The 19873-nt window shown below is 37.9% G+C and overlaps 1 protein-coding gene across 1 annotated transcript in view; it reads left to right on the top strand.

Moving 5' to 3' along the window:
• Positions 1-19873, top strand: part of FOXK2 (forkhead box K2) — a 57472-nt gene that overhangs the window by 14399 nt on the left and 23200 nt on the right.

Consider the following 19873-nt stretch of genomic DNA (forward strand, 5'->3'; position numbering starts at 1 on the left):
CATCTGGGGGAGTAGACACTGCCTCGTGAAGCTGTTCCATGGATGATCTCCCAACTTCCACAGCCATCAATTCACTTGCTTTTGTTTTGGGGCCAGTCTCCAACCGCAGCAGATTCTGGGAGCAAAAAGCATGGATCAGGATGTCTTTTTGGTGAACTAGCAAAGATTGATGCTGCAAGCATTTCCATCTCCCTTTTCTGCTTCTTACTTATATATATATATATATATATATATATATATATATATATAATTTTATGGGAGCACTCAAGAGGGCCCAGGCAAAATGTTGGCCCCATTGTGCTCTGTGGTGTACAAATACATATAAAGAAACGGTATCTGTCTTGAAGAGTTTGCAATATAATCTTGACTAATTTTATTAAAATGATCTGAATTATGGCCACAGTTACACTGTCTGATTTACAATAATGTCATTGAGAACTAGTGTACTGCCTTTTCCTTATAGCAAGTTTGCAACCACATCACCTAGTTCAAGGGTAAATGCTATGGTTTTAAAATAATTACTTTTTCAATATGAGTATGCTTTGAAATGAAGGCAGAAATGAGTTCTGAGTTTAGAGTAGGGTTTTCAGTTATTCATTCAGATTTCTAGATATTGATGATCCTAACAAACAGATTTTGGACCCAAAAACCACAGTGTATTTGTCAGTTGAAATGATCAAATGACAAACACATTAGCAAGATACAGAAAAAAGATGCAATAGATAAAAACCACAGAAGAGCTTCAGTTGTTTGTTCCCTTAAAAACTGAAGCTCAGGCCTTTCTGCCTTTAAAAAGTGTTGCTGGTACTGGCCTGTCCATAAGATTGAGAAATGCAACCAAGTCGTCATATCAGCAAATCCCAGAATTATGTAACATAGTGCTAAAGTGTGCAGTGAATAGAACGGGTCAAGAAACAGTTGTTGGAAAGTACTGATGTGTCAAACCCAAAATGTTTAGTGAAAATTGTTTGGATTTTACATATTTTCTCCATTTCCATATTCAAAGCTGTTCCCTTCCAGGAAACAGCATATTCAAAGAAAATATGGTTTTGTTTCTGAGTATGGGAGCATTATCTCTAGCACATACTTGCTTGATGAGCCTTTTTCTTCTCAACAGGAATTTTTGCAGTATGCAATGGTAGTTAGATGGTGGCATGATTCAACCAGCCAGGCCCTCCAGAGAGGATATTGGCACTGTATATCTAATGGCAATGCAGATCATTCTTTTCAGACACTCCATGAAGAATTGCAGCAATAGTGATCCTGTATGTTTGCTGTGCCTTATTACTGTGCCCTTGGCTTGGAATGTGAAATAGGGCCTTTATTCAAGGATTTACCAGAGTTACCTGTTCTTGAAGAAATTAAAGTAAAACTGCTCTGTTAAGTGCAATCTTTTGCCCTCAGGAACAGGGACCAAGTTCCAATAAACAGTCTCGGCTTTTATCAGGGCACAGGTGGACAATCACCTTTGTTTCCAGAGGCAGAGAAAATTACTTCCAAATAATCTCTTACCGGCTTCATTCTTTAATAAAGCCCACTTTGTCTGAGTCGTCATGATTTTGGACTGTGTAGCTCCTCCCCAGAAATTTGTTTGTCCCTGTTGGTTCCAGGCTTTCCTTAATCAAATCCTTTCTTGGACATGATGGAAGGAGGTTACATCTCTCTGCCTAGTACAGTTTCCTCTTTATTTCCTGCACCTTAATAAGCTCTTGCTAAAGCTTTCTGCCCTTATGATTGGAACTGGTAGTTTCTTTATGTCAAGGCAGGTACTCTTCCCAATTTGAGGAAGTCCTTTCTTGCCTGATTGAGTGTGGGGGTGTGTACAGAAAGAGCCATCAGTTGGAGATGAATAAGACTATTCCAGATTTCTAATGAAGAGCATCAGTTGGAAATGGACAAAACTATTCCAGATTTGTAATGAATTTCTAATGAAGAATCACTGAAGATGAATAATTACATATTTTTTAAAAAGTCTCTTAGTTTTAGGCTTGTCATTAATTAGTTTGTCCTCACTACACCCCTGTGAGGTAGGGAACTGCTATTGCCCTTTTTCTGATGTGAAAATTGAGGTAATGAGAGGTTAAATGACTTGCCTAAGATCACACAGGAAGACCGGCTCCGATCAGGGTAGAACCCAGATCTCCCAAGTCGCTTTCCAGTGCCTTTAACACACAACTATCCAGTAACTTTTATTTTCCCAGTAAACCGTTTGGAATACTCTAAAGTTATTTGATCCAATCTCAGACAATTGGGAATGGCTTTACTCTTTGCTGCCACTGGAGTCAGACCCACCACTGAGATATGCCTCCTACTCCATGAGTATGTCTGTCTCAGTAGTGGGATAGTCCTGCTTATAACAGTGTTGTTCTTCTGAAGTTAGAAGATTGTTGAGGCTGGCAGTGATCACTAGCCCTAGCTTACTACTTAGATATAAATAAACCTGGTCGTGTGAGGACTGAGTAGCAGTAATACGTAACCAGGAATCTTGTTTGAGAGAATTAAATATTATCTTGAGTTACTGCCAAAATGGATGCCCTTTAAGCCCTCTAAAGAACAAACCAGTAGGTCTTTCCTTATATACACTGCTGATGTTAGCCATCACTGTTTTTACCGTTTGCTTCACTTTCCATGGAGCAAGAAAGATTGCTGCCTTTATAAAAATAATGGTTATTGAGGAAGTCTATTTCTCTCAAAAACACATGCTGATGCAGCTGACTCAGCTCCCTAAGGGAAGTGTTAAAGAATAATCAAAGAAAATGTGGTTTTGTTTCTGAGTATGGGAGCATTATCTCTAGCAATCCCTCTGGCCTTAGGAGTCACTTTGACAGGAACCAAGGGGAATAGTATTCTACCCTATCTACACCAAGAGGATGGTCTGTTGTTGGTGTACACAATATGTTGTATCGTAGGTGAAGCTTGTCAAACAAAAACCAGTCCCTGCTCTGAGATGCTAACGATCTAAAAATGAATTATGTATAATACAGAAGAAAAGTAGTGAGATGAGAGAGAACATGGTTTGACTATTTAAGGTACCAAGTTGAAGGACAGAGGGGAGGCTGAAGAGAGCAAATCAAGAGAGAAAATGTTTCTGCTCTATCATCTTGGGCAGTTTTAACAAAACTTGACAGTTGCAAGAAGTAGTGCATTTTGGAGCTTCTGACATTACTATTGAAGTCTAGCAAAAAACTGCAGTTATGAAAGTGAAGGAATAACTGTGGAAATAGTTTGCTTTAGTCTCTGCTCTTGAGGAATTAATGTAATAAAAAAAATTTTAACCATAAATTGTTCCACAAGTAATATTTACTGTGATTGATTTCAGTTATGTAACTAGGGTAGAGGACTTTTCTAGTATTAGTTTTAAGTCTATCCTATTTCAGAGATGTTCCATTGGATTTAAAACTTTTTAAAAAGTGTTGTTAGTAGGGTTCTTATATCAGATTTAGCTTCTTGTTCCAGCTGGATTTCATACACTGAAAGGTTGAGTAGTGCAGGGCTAATTATTTCCAGATAAATATAGGTAAATACCCTGAGGGTTGGGCTGCTGCTGCAGTGACATTGCATTTCAACTCCGAGGTCCCTGGGCTCTGATTAAGGAATCATTGGCTGTTGAATGCACTTTTGTCCTACTTATGATTATTAGTCTTCATAGGAGCTGCCTGCTCAAACTTTCTATGGGAGTGTTGTGGAGGAGAATGCATGTAACCCTGTAGGAAGATTTAAACCCTGATCCTGAAATGACCATACAGAAACAATTGCAGGATTGGGGCCATACTGAATAACCCTAATAGGGAGCTAAGTGGGGGCTGATAAGTCTTTTCCCTGAGTGTGTGGTTTTTATTTTTAAATACTTGGGAGGTTCTCTGATACTATGATGGTGTGAGTAATAATAGTACCTAAATAGAAGTTGTTAGACTAACCAGCTCGAAGACATGCTAAATGGAGCTCTGTGAAGCTTGAAAGCTTGTCGTCTCTGCCAGCAGAAATTGGTCCAATAAAGGATATTATTTCACCCACCTTGTCTCTCTCTCTCATCCTGGAACCAGATTGTGGATAATTCTCTGAAATCATCTGCTCAGTGTTCAGTGACGGTCAAAAAAGCTAACAGAATGTTAGGAACCATTAGGAAGGGATAGCTAAGACAGAAAATATCACAATGCTCCTATATAAATCCAGGGTAAACGGACACCTTGAATATTGCCTGCAGTTCTAGTCACCCCATCTCATGAAAGATGTATTAGAATTGGAAAATGTATAGAGAAGGGCAACAAAAATGATTAGAGGTATGGAAAAACTTCCATATGAGGAGAAGTTAAAAAGACTGGGACTGTTCAGTTTAGAAAAGACGACTAAGGGGGAGATAAGAGGTCTATAAAATCATGAATGGTGTGAATAGGGAAGTGTTATTTACTCCTTCTCATATCACAGAAACCGGGGTCACCTAATGAAATTAATAGGCAGCAGGTTTAAAACAAACAAAGGAAGTACTTCTTCACACAATGCACAGTCAGCCTGTGGGACTCTGCCAGGGGATGTTGTGATAGACAAAACAATAACTGGGTTCAAAAAAGAATTAGCTAAGTTCATGGAGGATAGGTCCATCAGTGGCTATTATCCAAGATGGTCAGGGTTGCAATCCCATGCTCTGGATGACCCTAAACCTCTGACTGCCAGAAGCTGGGACTAGATGACAGGGGATGGATCGATTGGTAATTGCCCTGTTCTGTTCATTCCCTCTGAAGCATCTGGCACTGGCCATTGTCAAAAGACAGGATACTGGGCCAGGTGGACCATTGGTCTGACCCAGTATGGCCATTCTTGTGATCTTATGAGACCAACACAGCTGTAACAACACCACAAACATCTATATAGGAAAGGCAGACCCCCCAAGAGGGTGTAAAATTGCCTAGAGACGTGAAACTCAAATACTATTGTGTTAGGAATTGGTAATAGATCCTTTCATCAGTCTGAATCCAAAATGGGTCCAAATAATCAAAAATTACTATCTGGTGGCTAGTTGGTGGTTTCTATCTATTTGCAGTGGACATATGTTTGTATCCCTGTTGGCACCAACTAGCAAGCACCCTTGCTGGCAGCTTCAGATTGATTTGGTTATGTATATTATATATATGTACTTATATGCACACATCTTGCGCACTCTCTCTGTTTTGGAGTCTTATTACTAGATTTTTGTGTTAGAAGAATGATTTGATTGGCGGTTGGGATGTGCTACCTTTTATATTGTCAGCTTTGGGGGTACAAGGATAGGCAGGTTGTGCACCTAGCTAAGGTCACTACTATTCATAAGTTCATGGCTTATGCTCCCTTCCTGGATCTATGCAGGCAATTGTGGTAAACCCTGAAAGGAATAATGTTGAGCTCCTACTGTTATGTATTGCTGCAGTAATTCGTTCCTCCAAATTTTTAATAGTTCTATTGTTCATAAACTCTTCATCTTGTTAGTTTTAACAGAGAATTTATGGTTTCTCTTCCTTGCAGTTAGTGGTTACGTAGGACAAAAATATTAAAATTTAAAGAGTAGTTAGTCCCTTCACCTTGATATCTGTGTAACATGAAAGCAGAAAATGATGGAAGGTTCAAACAGTGGAGATATTTATAACTGAGAGGGATCAATTAAACAACTATTTCCACTAGTTTTAACCACTAAAGGAGAATAGAATTTTGTTATAATTAAAACTGGTCTCCTTGAAGTACATTACTATATTACTTACATAAAATGTTTTTATTCTATTTTTCTTTGCATTTGCAACGTACGTGATTCAGAAACTGGCAGTGTATTTTAAAAAATATAGGTGGCACAGTTAGCCTTTTGAACTTTAGGTTCACCAGCCATTTTCAGTGCAAAGAATCACCCTTAATATCTTCTGAAAGCTCAGCTGTTTGGCTGTGGTTAGCTTTTTGCAATGAACTCTGTAATGAGACCGGCCAACCCACTAGGGAGTTGCTGCTGAGGGCACCCAGCAGCAGCACATTTCAAAGGCAAGACTGCCCCCTGTTTCCTACTACTACCACAGTCCCTGCCTGTCTTCAGTAGTGCTTCATGGCAACATTGGGTACCTTGAACTTTGAGGACCTGGTATGTATTTATATTAAGGCCACTTTACCCCACTTTGGCAATGTAAGGGAGCCATAAAATTGATGTAAATTAATCATTGTACACTGCCAGAGCACTGCAAAGTGGTCTTAAAATAAATGAGAATGAACATCTTTATTCCTTTCATGGTCTTCTCTGAAAGACACACAAGCTGCCATAGAAAAGCCCTGGCAGCTTGGTGAGGGAACTTCATTAGGGGAGACAGAGATGCTTGATAAACCGATATCAATCACTGAGCTGGGTAGACATGGCATGAAAAGTATTCATGAGAGAAGACTGTATGAGGAAGCTCTAGTCCTTGATGTTTCAGATAATATTTAGCATGGCAGTGTGTTTGAGTATTGGAGTTCTGTGGTTTACCAATTGGGAAGTGATTAATAGGTCCACTGCACTTGTTTAGCAGGAGGCATCTTGTTTTTAGTCCCAGTCACCAAACTCCTGTTTCCTAGTCTGGAGGAGGGGGCAGTCTATTAATGATACTGTTTCTGTGAGGAGTTGTCAGAGTCCATTGTCACAAAGTCCTGGAACTATCTGAAGATGATGCCCTGAAATCTTAGAGGAAAAAGCTTTTCAGTCTTGGGAGAAATAGCTGCCCTTCGGGGTCTATATCCCATTCCATGAGAAAATGGTGAAGAAAACAAGGAACAAACATGAAGTACGTCCTGCCCTTTCCAAGGCAGTGTAGCATTTCTCTTCCAAAATGCTGCTGTGCCTGTGGTCCCTCTCACACTTAGATGCAGTAGTACCCTTGATAATCAGTCAGGAAGTCTGTGTTTTTTGCTGAGGCTTCCTATGAAATTGTTCGGTGGCTTTCTAATGGGGATTCTGATCCACTAAGAATTAGTGACAAAACCGATTTCATATAGGCCAACAAAAATGCTAGAAGATAAGGATTTCATGTCACTACTAAACTATGATGGATATGAATAGGTGATTTAAAGGTGAAGGGCTTCATATCCTGTTGCCAGTCTTCTGCATTACCTGGTGGTGTCTTCCCTTACTGTCTTCGTAATCCTTAAATAAAGGTGAAAGTCAATGACTTTTTTCTAAAGTTGTTGGAATTGTCTCATGAGAGCACAAATTGGCTTTAAGATACAATTTTATAACTGAGCTAATTAGTGTTCTAAACTCTTAGTGATGTGATTCCTGATGATAATTAAGGGAAAACTAGTTTAAAAATATCCATTAAAGCTTTTTGACTCACATAGGAAGTAATGAAAAATAAGTTCAAACTTTTTCCATGTATCACAAACTTGCCATAAAACATGAAGTTTTATATATTGTTACAGATGTTAAAATAATGATCTTTTTTATGGGCTAATGCTTTAAATACCTCATGTATCTATAGTCTTCCTTTTTAGCTTCCATCTAATTTCAAAACCTTTACCACTTTCTGTAAATGCTGGAAAGGATATATGTGGTCATAGAGTATAGCTTAATATTGGATAAGACCACACAAGTGCTCCCAACCATATATATATATATATATATATATATATATATATATATATATATGTATACCAGTGATTCTCTACCTATTTACCATTATGGGCTGCATCCAATACTACCTGTATGACCCTGAGGAAGTCACATGGGCTGCAGATGTGTGCTGATTGGGCCACAGGTTGAGAACCACTGGTATATACCATTTTTTATTTATTTATTTATTTTAGATTTCGGGGGGGGGGGCATATTTTCATCCATCATCCATCCATCGGTGCTAGTTCTTGAAAAGTCTAAAAATAGAAATACTATATGGTTTTTCGCTATTCCAGATACCAATATTAACTGAGATCATCCTAATGTACAAATATATTGTGAAGTACGAGTTAAAAATAAGGAAAGGTGGCTAAAATGGATACTTACTGCTTGGTAGTTTATACCTTTGCTGCTGTATTTGTGGTGTGCTTAAACAGAAACAGCCATAAATAAATGTGGTAAATGTCCAGTTTTCAATGGCACCTACTTTAGTAATGGTAAGGGTTTTTTGTTTGTTTGTTTGTTTCCTGGAATGTCTTCAGGATAGAAAGTTTTTGGCCATCAGTGATCAAAATGTAATATCTGGCAGGTGTTTGGAAGTTAGAAAGCTTTAGGTAACTGTAGTTTTTATAGCGAAGGCCTGAGTTTTCGTGTCACTATGGCACCTGGCTGAAGTCTAAATCAAGCTTCCTAAATATTCATATGTTGACTATCTTTGTGTCTGAGCATAAACATGATGCTACTGATATGGTGGTTGTGGGACATACTGTCAAGAATAACTGGAATTCTGGTTTAAGTGGTAGTGAAATACATGCACAAAACTTTTAAAAAGTATAATTAAAATGCTTTCATGTTCCTCTACTTCGACATAAGCGTGAATTCTGCTGTAGAATTTTGAAAAGAACATGTGAATGGTGACATTTTTTTTAAATAGGCAAATTATTTTTTTTCATTTTTCGTACTTCAAAATAATATGAAATGTTACTTTTATATTCTCCAATATCTATGCATGGAAAAAATTACATAACGGTATTAAATTTTCATATTTTTTCTTAAAAGGTTAAGACCCATCAGGTGCTAGCTGTAAAAGGTTAGGAAAGGGCTATTTCACAATATATAAACACTTTTGTCTGAGAATTCAAGGTAACAAACGTCAATTTGACAGTCCCATTCAATGAAAAATGGAGTTGAGTTGATATGCTGGGGAAACTTGACTGAGCAAACTTCGTTGCTTTTTAATAGCAAGCTCTAATGCATTTAGAGCAACTTCGCAAATTTTTGCTCACCTGAGGCAACTTAATTGTTGGAGCAAGTCAGCAAATATTTTCCCTTTGGTTTGGTGGTACTACAGTGTCCTTGCTGCTACTGACTTTATATCTTGCATTTCTGTAATGTTTCTTATCTAAAAGGATCCCAAAGTAATTTACAAATTTAAATAGCTGTACCAACTTGGTTTCCTCAGAAGAGAAGGGGGACTCTGTGCTACAGGGTTAGTTCCTATTGTGGAACCTTTTAAATAGTACAGGTCTAATTGTCATCTACCTTGTAATTTTGAACTGTGGTTTAATGGAATTCCGATCTTGGATTAGCTCTAGCATCTGCTGAAGAGAGACAAGAATTTAAAGAAGATGGATTAAAAGTGGTGGAAATCCTCACACCTTCAGGTTAAAGCTCAGGTAAAGGCACAGACAAATCAAAGAGATTCTCTCGATCTTCCAAGATGCCCCAAGGGAGACAGTAGAAATTTAGTGCTTCTGGTGTGGAAACCTGTTCTCCATTGGCTTTTAAGGGACTGTAATGGATCAGCAAAGCTAAGTCACAGTATGAATTTTTTTTTCAGGGAATCCTGCAATAAAATAAAAAGAAGCTACCCTTAAAAGATCATAAAATGTGTGACTTGTGGCAAAAGTGTCTGATGGGGATTCGTCATGTCTGACTGAATTAAATGTTATCTTTGAATATGATTTCATATAGAACCTTTCATCGTGGAGGATCACCGTGAACGCTATTTACCTTGCTACCAACCTACTGAAGTGCGTCTGCCTCTGAAGCAGAACACAGTAAATGGTGAATTTTGTTCAGTTATTTAGGACAGGAATTGAAAAAGGGTTTATTTAAAGATACTATCAGCATATGAATCCCACTCTTAAATCTCCATCTTCCAGTGTAAGAAACTAGGAACTCTGCTTTTGGCCATCAGAAGTTGTCATAGTGCTCATCACACACCATGTCACTCTCTTAGCTAGCTGAAAAGATACGGGGAATGTAGATAGGCTGAATGTAAATACTTAATTTATAATTTAGCCATGACAACAAGGGTCTAATATGACTGGACTTGTGAAAAGTGTTCTGGGATCTTTAATAGTTGCAAGTGGTTAGGATCTGTTACATGTCCAACAACCTGAATGTTAAGAGAGAGGATGGGTCTGTGAAGATGAAAAGCTTAGAACAAAGGGTCACAGACCACAAAGGACCTCTCTATTTCAGGAGCTCATAGATATACTTAGAATTGAAGAAATAAACTAAGAACTCTAAGAATTGTTTCCTATATGTTGAGTTTTAAGTTGGCATCAGAGTCCTGGATTCTGTTTTTGACTCTCCCATTGACCCTTGGCAGGTCTCCTAACTTCTCCAGGTCTGTTTTCTCATTTGTAAAATGGGGATAATGAAAGCTCTTCAGAATACTTGGTCGATGCAAGAATCTGTCTGCAGTATTTATTCTTGCTGTGCAAAAAAGATTTCCAATAGCGTGAATATCTTATTAGATTTAGTAATATGATTACTTTATATTTCCTCTTCATTAATCTTTCCCATGTTGTACTTTTCTTTTGCCTGTTAATGCGTGCTATAATTATGAACTTTGACTGCACATACTTAAGATTGTATCCTCTCAGGACTTCTCTTGAGACATGTTTCCTGAGTAAGAATCCATACATTATACATGGATCTAAACAATCCACTAGCAGTACAGTATGTTAAAAACATAGAGCTCAGAGTAGAGCTAAAACCATGTGAGTTCTCTAGCAGTTCAGGCCGCACTGCATGGGGAATTGTGGAATAGACCTAACAGTAATACAGCTGGGAGAGGAATCTGACAAAATTCCATTTTCTAATCATCTAGTGCTGAGCTAGAGATGAAAAATAACATTTATGTCTACTTAAGGTTGGGATACATATGAAGTACTATTTGTGGCTTCTGGCTCACTTTTTCAGTGGGCTTGGGGTAGTCATGAATTAACAGATGACGTAATGGACAGTATTACCAAGGATAGAAAGACGCGGCTTCTCAGAAGCATAGGCTTGGTCTACACATAAAACATAGGTTGACCTAGCTTTGTTGCTGAGGGGTGTAAAAAATTAGACATCATTAGGCTAACCAGCTGTTGACTTAACTACTGTCTGTCGAGGGTGTGGATTAACTACAGCGATGGAAAAACTCTTGTTGCTGTAGCAAGTGTCTACGCACCATAGTGCTGCAGCAACACAGATGCAGTGCCACAGTGTGCCGGTGTAGTGTAGACAAACTCCTACTGTGAAGTAAATGTCATTCTCTTGATTCAGAAGTAAAGTCCTATATATGCAGACTTGCTTCTGCCAGTAGTTGTTGTTTTAATGATTAGAGAGCTTTGGCATAACTTGCAATAGGATATTGGTATCTGTTAAGGTAATATCAAATATAGATCCCTTTGTTACTAACCTGTGAATCATAGGTCACTTATATAATTATGCGTGCACCTCATCACATCATGACAGCACTCTTTCTCTACTTCCCCCTTCTGTTTTCATTATAAGGGATAGTAAAATACTAAAGAACTCTGTTTTTAGGTATTTGTTGGATTTAATAGGGTTTTGCAGCAAATCTGTTGCTGGCAGTTTACTTAGAAGTGAATGATATTGTTAGAGTGCAGTGTTTTCACATGTTTCTTTGCAACCATTCAGTACCCCCATGATGTGCTGAATGGGGGAGATGCTGAGGTGGTTATTTGTGATTGGTCCGCATAATAGTAAAGGAATATAGTACTGTTATTTTGTATAGTGTAGTGTCCACTTCCTTTTACTAATTAATATGTTTTATAAAAAGCTAAAAGTGTTTCTGAACTGTTGAAAATGTAGGTTTAAGTATTTGGTGGTAACAGGAGAATCATTCTAAAATGCAGTTGTATGAAAGGAAGAAATAGGATTTGATTTTACTTTTTGTAACTAGAAGCTTTGGTATAATGCAGTGATGTGTGGTTTGTCAGGTGCTGAAATAGTCATTTGTAAATCCGACACAGGCCTGGGCATATTAAATGTCTTTAATTAAATTTTATCAGTTTAGGATGAAGTTTACTGACGGAGACCACACAACCAGACTGCACACAGCTTTTGTATACAGAGATGCTAAATACTCGAAAATGCAGTGTTTCCATAGGCGGAGTTTCTTTTGTATTCACAGACTGGGGAGCCTCAAATTCCAGAGGCATTACATGAGCAGTTTTAATGAATTAGTGTCTGGTTTTGCTGCAGCAGATGTGACAAGCAGCTTTATAAGCTGCTTCCCATCGATCGCTGTTTTCCAGCTCTTTTGTCTCTTTCTTTTGCTTAGAGAAAAGCAGTGAAGAGCTTGGTTTCTACAGTAACTGCTGCCTACATTCCTGCCTGCAGGCCACTTCTTTGACTATTCCTGCAGCCTGTATTAGGTTTCTTTAGGGTTGTTTCTCCTCCCACCCTTTCGGTGGCTTTAACATTTTACCATGTAAGAATCTGAAGATCATGTGGTGGAAATTTGTAGTTTCAGTATATGTATTTCTAATTAAGCAAAGCACACTTCTAAGAACGTACACTACCAGTATTACTTGCAGCTCATTAATGCCAATTTTTGTATGGCTGAGCATTAAATGTCTGACTGCAAAAGCAAGAATTATGGTGTTTGGCTGAAAATTTGGGATGCCATTGTCATTAATGCATATTTTGTGTCAGGATGGTGATCAGTATGTGATGTTGATAGTGTTATTTAGATACACTTTAGTACCTAATAGTAATGAGGTGACATAAGTGCAGCTATTGCCTGCTTTTTTCAGCCTTTTTTCAGCCTTAACTCTCTTAACCCTTTTGAGTAACTTCAGGGATTGTAGTACTAAATACATGTTGTTTGTGGTTTAATTACTTTTTTGAGGGGGGAAGAAGTATTAAATACCTATATTCATGTTTGAAATGTATTAATTCCCAAGTATGAATTAGCTGATAAAGGTAAATATGTGTTTGTGAATATTTATTTTTTTCCTCTTCCTCAGCCATCTTCAATATCTTTGTGTCATAGTGACATCCTGTTTCTCTGGCAGAGAAAAGCTAGTTCCAGATCCTTCTGGAAGTAGTCAGTAGCCATTTCAGAAGTTGAACTGAGATCTGTACAGACTTTCAAGGTGCTCACTTCCCAACTCCAAGCTGCAGTTTGTACCTTGAATCTTCTGTGTGGTAGCACACTGTTTTAATGGCACACTTTTGTGCTTGTCCCTTGAGATTCTGCAAAATTGTAATGTTGACCAGATTGGGCAAATGTGCAACTATAGTGTTATCTTCTCATTCTTGACACAGTGGACACCCCTTCTGTTTTGAGTCCTAACTTACATCCAAGGTTTTGCATTACAAATCTGACACTGGTAGTTGCATAGTTGTTAGAGCATGCGAACAACAAGAGTATATGCTAAAAATACACAAATGTTTAAGTGGAAAAATAAGCCTCACGCAAAAAAGAGCTACTTTCAATTTAGTGGTTTTGGCATCTTGCTCCCTAAACTGTCTAAAGCTGAGATTGTTGCAGAGACATTAATACTCTGATATTGGTGGGAGAATATGTTTTGCAACTTTCAACTCTTGGCCAATTAAGATGTCGATATAATGGCTTTCAAAGGAAGTTTCACCAAAGCATCAGCACGTGGAGGTGGTTGAGAGAAGCATCCCTGAGGACATGCATTTCCCCCAGAAGAAATAGCTGCTGCTTCTTAACATGCAGCTGCTCTTGATGACTTCATTTAGAAAAGTGAGTCATAATCAGTAAACGGCCAAACTTCATTGAGATGGAAACTGGTGGCAAATTACCCGAATCAGGGTTTGTCTAAAACACAAACACACACACACACACACACACACACACACACACACACACACACACACACACACACACACACACACACACACACACACACACACACACACACACACACAACCCCTCCCCAAATCCTGATCCAAGATTTGCCTTCCTGTTTATAGGAAGCAACACGGTGCTCCTGCTTGGGTAGTTTATTACATTGCCAGCAAAGGCTGTGATCTACAGCAAGGAGAAGAGGCATGAGAACTTCCTTTTTAAAAGCTGTTAATGTTTGAGATCTTCATATTTCAATACACTTGCATTTGACTTGTTTTGTAGTTCCTGTTTTTCATAAATTTAATTTCTGTTGGTTCCATTGAGGACTGAAATAAAAAAATCTCCCCTCTTGAAGTCTGTTGTTGGAAGTGATTGGTGTGTGACTTGTTTAAGCTAATGTCACAAGAAGTTCTGAGAGTAAATTGTTCAGTTTGCATATGCCAAACAAAGTGCCCATGAACCTGAAGTCTCATGGTACAAAATTTAGGTGATGTAGATATAAAACATAACACACCTTCTGTTGGAGGTGTCGGATGGCAGTGGTGATAGGGCTTCTGTTACTTCACTTATCCTTTTTCACCCTTGGGATAGTCTTTTGCTCCTTCTCAAGTTGACAAACTATCACTTTTAAGTATCTAAAAATGCAGTGCCTCACCTCACTCAGGGATTTCGTAGTGGTTTCAGTGCTTCAGTTTGGAGTTTGAAGCAAACTGAGGACAACTTTTTGAATCCAAAGAGCCCTTCTACCCCTACAGGTCTAACTTAGGTGATAACCGAACAATATACTAACAATATACCAAACTGAAATTTTAAATGGGTGTGAGGAGGTTGTATTTTGTTTTTCACCTGATTTTTTTTTTCACCGAGGTGTTGACAGCTGTCCCTGTGAAGACTTATCTTTTAGCATAGTCACAATTAGAGTTCTGAATTTGAAATATGGAAAAGTTGATCTTGCAGGATAGTTTGCTGTAATTTAATTTATAAAGGTATTTTTGTATTACGTAATCCATTTTCTGTTAACCTTTTCCTATCAAACTAATAATAAATGAAGCAGCAAAAGGAGAAAAGACTCAATTGTGGCTGTTTATATAAACCATGATTTTCATGATGAATTAAACACCTAAATATCTTACAGTCTGTTCTAAAATTCTATCTTCCTAAATTTGTAATGTTAAATAAGACTGGATGGCAGCCAATTCTACACCTTAATCATAAATTTGATAGCAAAGCTTTTGACTTAACGATTTAAATATTGCTGTAGTAATATGGAAGAAATAAAATGCTATGTAATGTTACAAACTGGCTAGAACTATTTTGGATAAAACAATTGGGTTACTTTATGTGAAATGTAAATGAACAACAGTACAGGTCTTGGAAGTGGGCAAGCATGCACTGGAACATCTTAATAGCAACTACCCTTCCTCCATATACACCACCCCCTCCAGCTACATATATCACACAACATTGTCAGCCTATGAGGGAAGTACTATCTGTATACAATGCACCTTTGCAGGGTCGCACTTCCTTGTATGCTAAACAGTCTTCATTAAAGATCATAGTTGTTTTCTGGTAGAGTGAAGAGCAGACTAGAGATAAATTAAAATTGTGTAAAAGAGAGTAAAAAACCAGGGATTAAAGTCTAAATTATTGAGACACCATACTGAAGCCAAAAGAAAAGGGGATCCTTGTTATGGATGTAAGATGACTCCCCCTAGGGGAAGGATGGCTTTATGTTGGGAAATACTGTGCTCTCTCTAGGTCAATTCAACAAGCACAGTAGAAGAGAAGGAACAGAGACTGTGGATCACATTATTGCTGATTACTTTGCTATTAAAGAAAGCCTAAGTGAAAACCTGCAGAGTGACCCAAGATTCTTGTTGATTACTTTCATTTCTGTTTGAAATAAAGTACAATGGGGAAGATAGAGGATCCTTGTCACTCCCACTCCTTATCCCTTTATCGTTCCTACCCATTTTCTAGATTTTTTTTTAAGTGAAAGTTTTACAAAGTCTTCTAAAAGGAATCTCCCCTGAAGATACCGTATTGACTGGGTTCCTACATGTGGCTGACAGTGCCGTAATATGAGAGAATTCTCAACTTCCTTAGTTCTCAAAGACTCTTCATAAAACAGTCATTGCTCTGTGACTTTTCAACTTGTCATCTATTCAGATAAGGGTAAAAGTATCCACAACAGAAGATCCTTGAAGTTTGTAATATTGATGCAGTCTCTTCCTTGTAGTGCATGACCATTGGACCAAGTTAGATTTTGATACCAGGATGACTCGTAGGGTTATCAATGCTGAGTTCTCATAACATACTTCCATCTGAAATGTGGAGGTGTTGATCGAGGGGAACTGATTCGTTCGTTAGGGACACATGGTCTTGCCAAACCAAGTCTTGATTACTGCAAGACCACTTCACTCTGAATGTTCTAGAGCAGTGTTTCTCAACCTTTTTGATACCAGGGACTGGCTTCCTTTACTGTGTCAGGGAGATCTCAGGCTTCCTATACTGTGTTGGAGATCTCAGGGATCTAGGTGTTCTAGCCTGTTTCACTCTTAGGTGCTGAGACACAAGAAGGAATCCAATTAGTTGATAAGTTCAGAGAAGAGGAATTACAGGTGAGTAATTATGCCTTTCTTCCCCCTACAATATGGACTGAGCTGATGAAGCAAAGAGGGAATGCTGGAAATGTGGATGTGGCAAGTACAGCCATATTGTACACATTTGCTCCTTTGAGACCATTATCTAACAGCTTATGAAATTATTTTTATTTTTTTAACACTTGTATGGTAGTAATGCCTGCCCGGTCCCATTTTGCTAGGTGCTATACAAACAGATAATAAATGACAGTTACTGCTCCCAAGAAGTGATTTGGAAACAGTCAATCTGTGGTCACTTTTTGTTCTCTACCCTTCTGTCCCTCCCAGTTTCATTACTCAATCCAGAATGGGTTTAGTTGTTTAGAATAAAAAGTTGTGTGCTGCATCTTACTCCAGCCCTCTAATCTGTTTTTTGTATGTTTTCGGTTTAGATTGTAAGATCTTTAGGGCAGGGACCTGACCTCCATTTGGAGCTGTGTAAATAATAAATACAACACAAGTACTGTTGTCCTGCTTCATTTTTTTTTTGTTTAATTGTCTAAAAGTGGATGCTATTAATTACATGGTTTCATCAGCTCCAAAATTTGTAATAGTGTATTTTTTGATCAATCCTAAATGTACTCATTTGATTGTGATCTCATTGTGAACTGGAATACCTTCCCATGCAGGTGAAGATGGAGGTTGACTACATAATGGAGCAGGAAGGTTACAGTGGTACAGTAAGATGAAATACAAAGATTTAGGTGTTCACATGTTTAACTAGATTAGAAATTTAGTTGGAACCATATTCTATCCTCCTTATAAAACCATCCTTTCAGAGCCCAGCATTTAAAATGTTAGAAAGTGTGGTGGTAATATTTTCACAGTTTAAATACAGTACCTAGCTTGTAACAAGTGATTATAACCTTGGCACAGAGTGGCTTAATATCCACCCAAAGCTCCTATTTTCTCACACTTGACCAACACTTGAGACCCATAGTGGTCTTACACATACTTTTTGGGGTCAATGCCTTGGACTTGGCTGTGGGGAAGCATATGTTTTGTGGATGATGACCATGGGGCAAGAAATGACCAGGAGACAGAATGGCAACACAAGAAGGAAGAATTTTTAGTAGAGTTTAAATCTGTGGTTCTCAACCTATTTACCACGGTGGGCTGCATGTGCAGTTCTCTGTGTTATGTGGGCTGCATTCACACAATATATATACTACCTCTATGGCCCTGAAGATGTCACATGGGCTGCAGCTGATTGCACCAGAGGTTTACTGCTGTAGATAGATATGTGGGAAGAGGGGGTTTATGCTGAAGCTGACCTGGAATTCAGATTTTATGGCTTCAGATTGTCTTTACTTGCGTTTAGGTTATGAAGCCTCATTCTTTCTCCCACACCCCAGTAAAAGCCCACTAGCATTTTGGAGCCTTGCCTGCTTACTAGTAGACTGTATCTTTGTACTGTGCAATAATCAGTCTGACCCCTGAGTCAACACTTGAAGTTATGAACAGTTGCTTCTGTATTGCCCTTCAGTTGAAATGAGTCTTCTCTATAAGATATTCAGTCAATGAAACTGAAGAGTAAATAGACTTGAATCTGCAAAACAGTTATATAAAATAGGTAGAAAAGCCTATCCTAAATATTTAGACTTTTATGAGTGTCAAACATAATATTGCTACTGGATTCCTGTTGTTAATGTTTGCTTAAAGTAAACTTCTGGCTTGTTCTTCTGTGCTGACGAAATGGATGCCTTTTGCTTGCTTTCTATTTGTGTGCAGTTGAAGAGTGATGATGTTAACAGAAATGTTGGTTGGGATGACCCTGGCTTTGACCAACAAAACAAACTTTTCTCCGTCCATCAGATGTTTAAGGAAAAGTCAAATGATTGAGGAAAGATTTTTATTTTATATAAGAATGAGCAAAGAATTCCATCTTCTAGGGTATTGCAGTAATGTTTTCACTACTGTTTACTCAAGTTTTTCTACATTTCTCAGCTACAGTCCTTCATTGTGGCTGTTAATTTAAAATCAATTAACTAGGATTGCAGAGTGAGGCAGGGAGAGTCTTGTCCATTTCGCTTTCCTGCTGCAACCCATTTGCACTGTTTTGGCATAGATTCTGTTCCCAATTTAGTACAAGCATGATTTGGAAAGAAGTAGTCTGTTAAAACTCAGATATGGTCCTTTAGAAATGAGATTGAAAGGAAGGTCACAGTCACGTTTTTTCTCTTCCTTTTTGAGCATGTAACATAGGAAAACATGATCCATGGTCACTAGCAGTGAATGTCTGTTTGCATTAGATGCATCTATCCTTAAATATTGTGCCAAAGTTATAGTGAGACTTGAAACAAATGCTTCTTGCACCTGTTCCAAAACAGCTTTGTTTCCTTTCTTAATAAAACTAGATCTGTGTAAAAGGATCACTTTGCGATCTGGTTTCTAAGATTTGTTTGTAGATGATGTCATTGGCAAAGCCTCTCAGCAAGGAACATGTAAATATGACCATGCATTGAGTCCTCTGCATATTTAACGGGTTCAGTCTTGTGTATATCTGACAGATTACCAGGGAGGAGAGAACAGCAATACATCTAACATTATTAGATTGTTGCTGATCATGAGCAAAATGTAAAATTACCTGAAATGGTGTTGGTGTTATGGTTAATAAACAGAATTGTGTTTAGGTATGCTCAATCTATCTATGTACAGTTAAATATAGGTAACCCAATTAAACAGGAGCAGAGGCTAACTTTTATATGCTGTAATGCTTGCCTACTGAGAGGAAAAAACTGATGGTTTAAAAGTTCATTAGAGGTGGGTTTTTAATGAATGTGTACAAAAATTAAATCTTTTTGCATATTGTTTATATAACTGGATTTTATCTTTCTGAATTAAGGTTCCATTTGCCATGGCTATTCATTTCTGTAGTGCCTGTTGCTTTTACAGTTAGGCACTATTAACGTTACTGTATGCATAGTAAAATAAAGTGGTTTAGGAGAAAAAGAACAACAATTAATTTGGCTAATACTGGTGAAATTACATAGGCCCCAATCCTGCAAACATTTAAACACCTGCTTAATTTTACTTCTCTGAGTAGTCCTACAATAGGATTACTGAAAGAGTAAAGTTAAGCACTTCATAAGCGTTTGCAGGATCAGGACCATAGTGAACAAAATCCTACTGCAGAATGGGTGTTTGAAGACTTGTTAACTCTCGTAAATAGTTACTGACAGTTCAGTACACTTAGACTTAGATTGAGGTTTGAGATTTTTCTGTGACAATACTGATCGTTAGGGCCACAATATATATACCAGTTTACAAGTTAATGCACAAAATCAGTTCTTTCTGATGTCATTTATCAGATTGTCTTCAAAATAATAGCCCATTTGGTGGATATGTCCAGTTCATCTCAAGATGGACTACAGGAAATCTAGAGAGAGCTGCAGCTGTTAAACTAATTTATAGACTAAATACAATTATTTGTATTCTAAATTCTAAAGTTATGACTTTCTAATATTTACTAGATCTGTGTGCATGTATCAAATGAAGATAATTGCATATCATTAC

Source organism: Emydura macquarii, unplaced genomic scaffold, assembly GCF_026122565.2.
Source record: "Emydura macquarii macquarii isolate MOO-44397 ecotype Brisbane River unplaced genomic scaffold, CSIRO-AGI_Emac_v2 contig_1230, whole genome shotgun sequence".
Lineage (NCBI taxonomy): Eukaryota > Metazoa > Chordata > Testudines > Chelidae > Emydura > Emydura macquarii.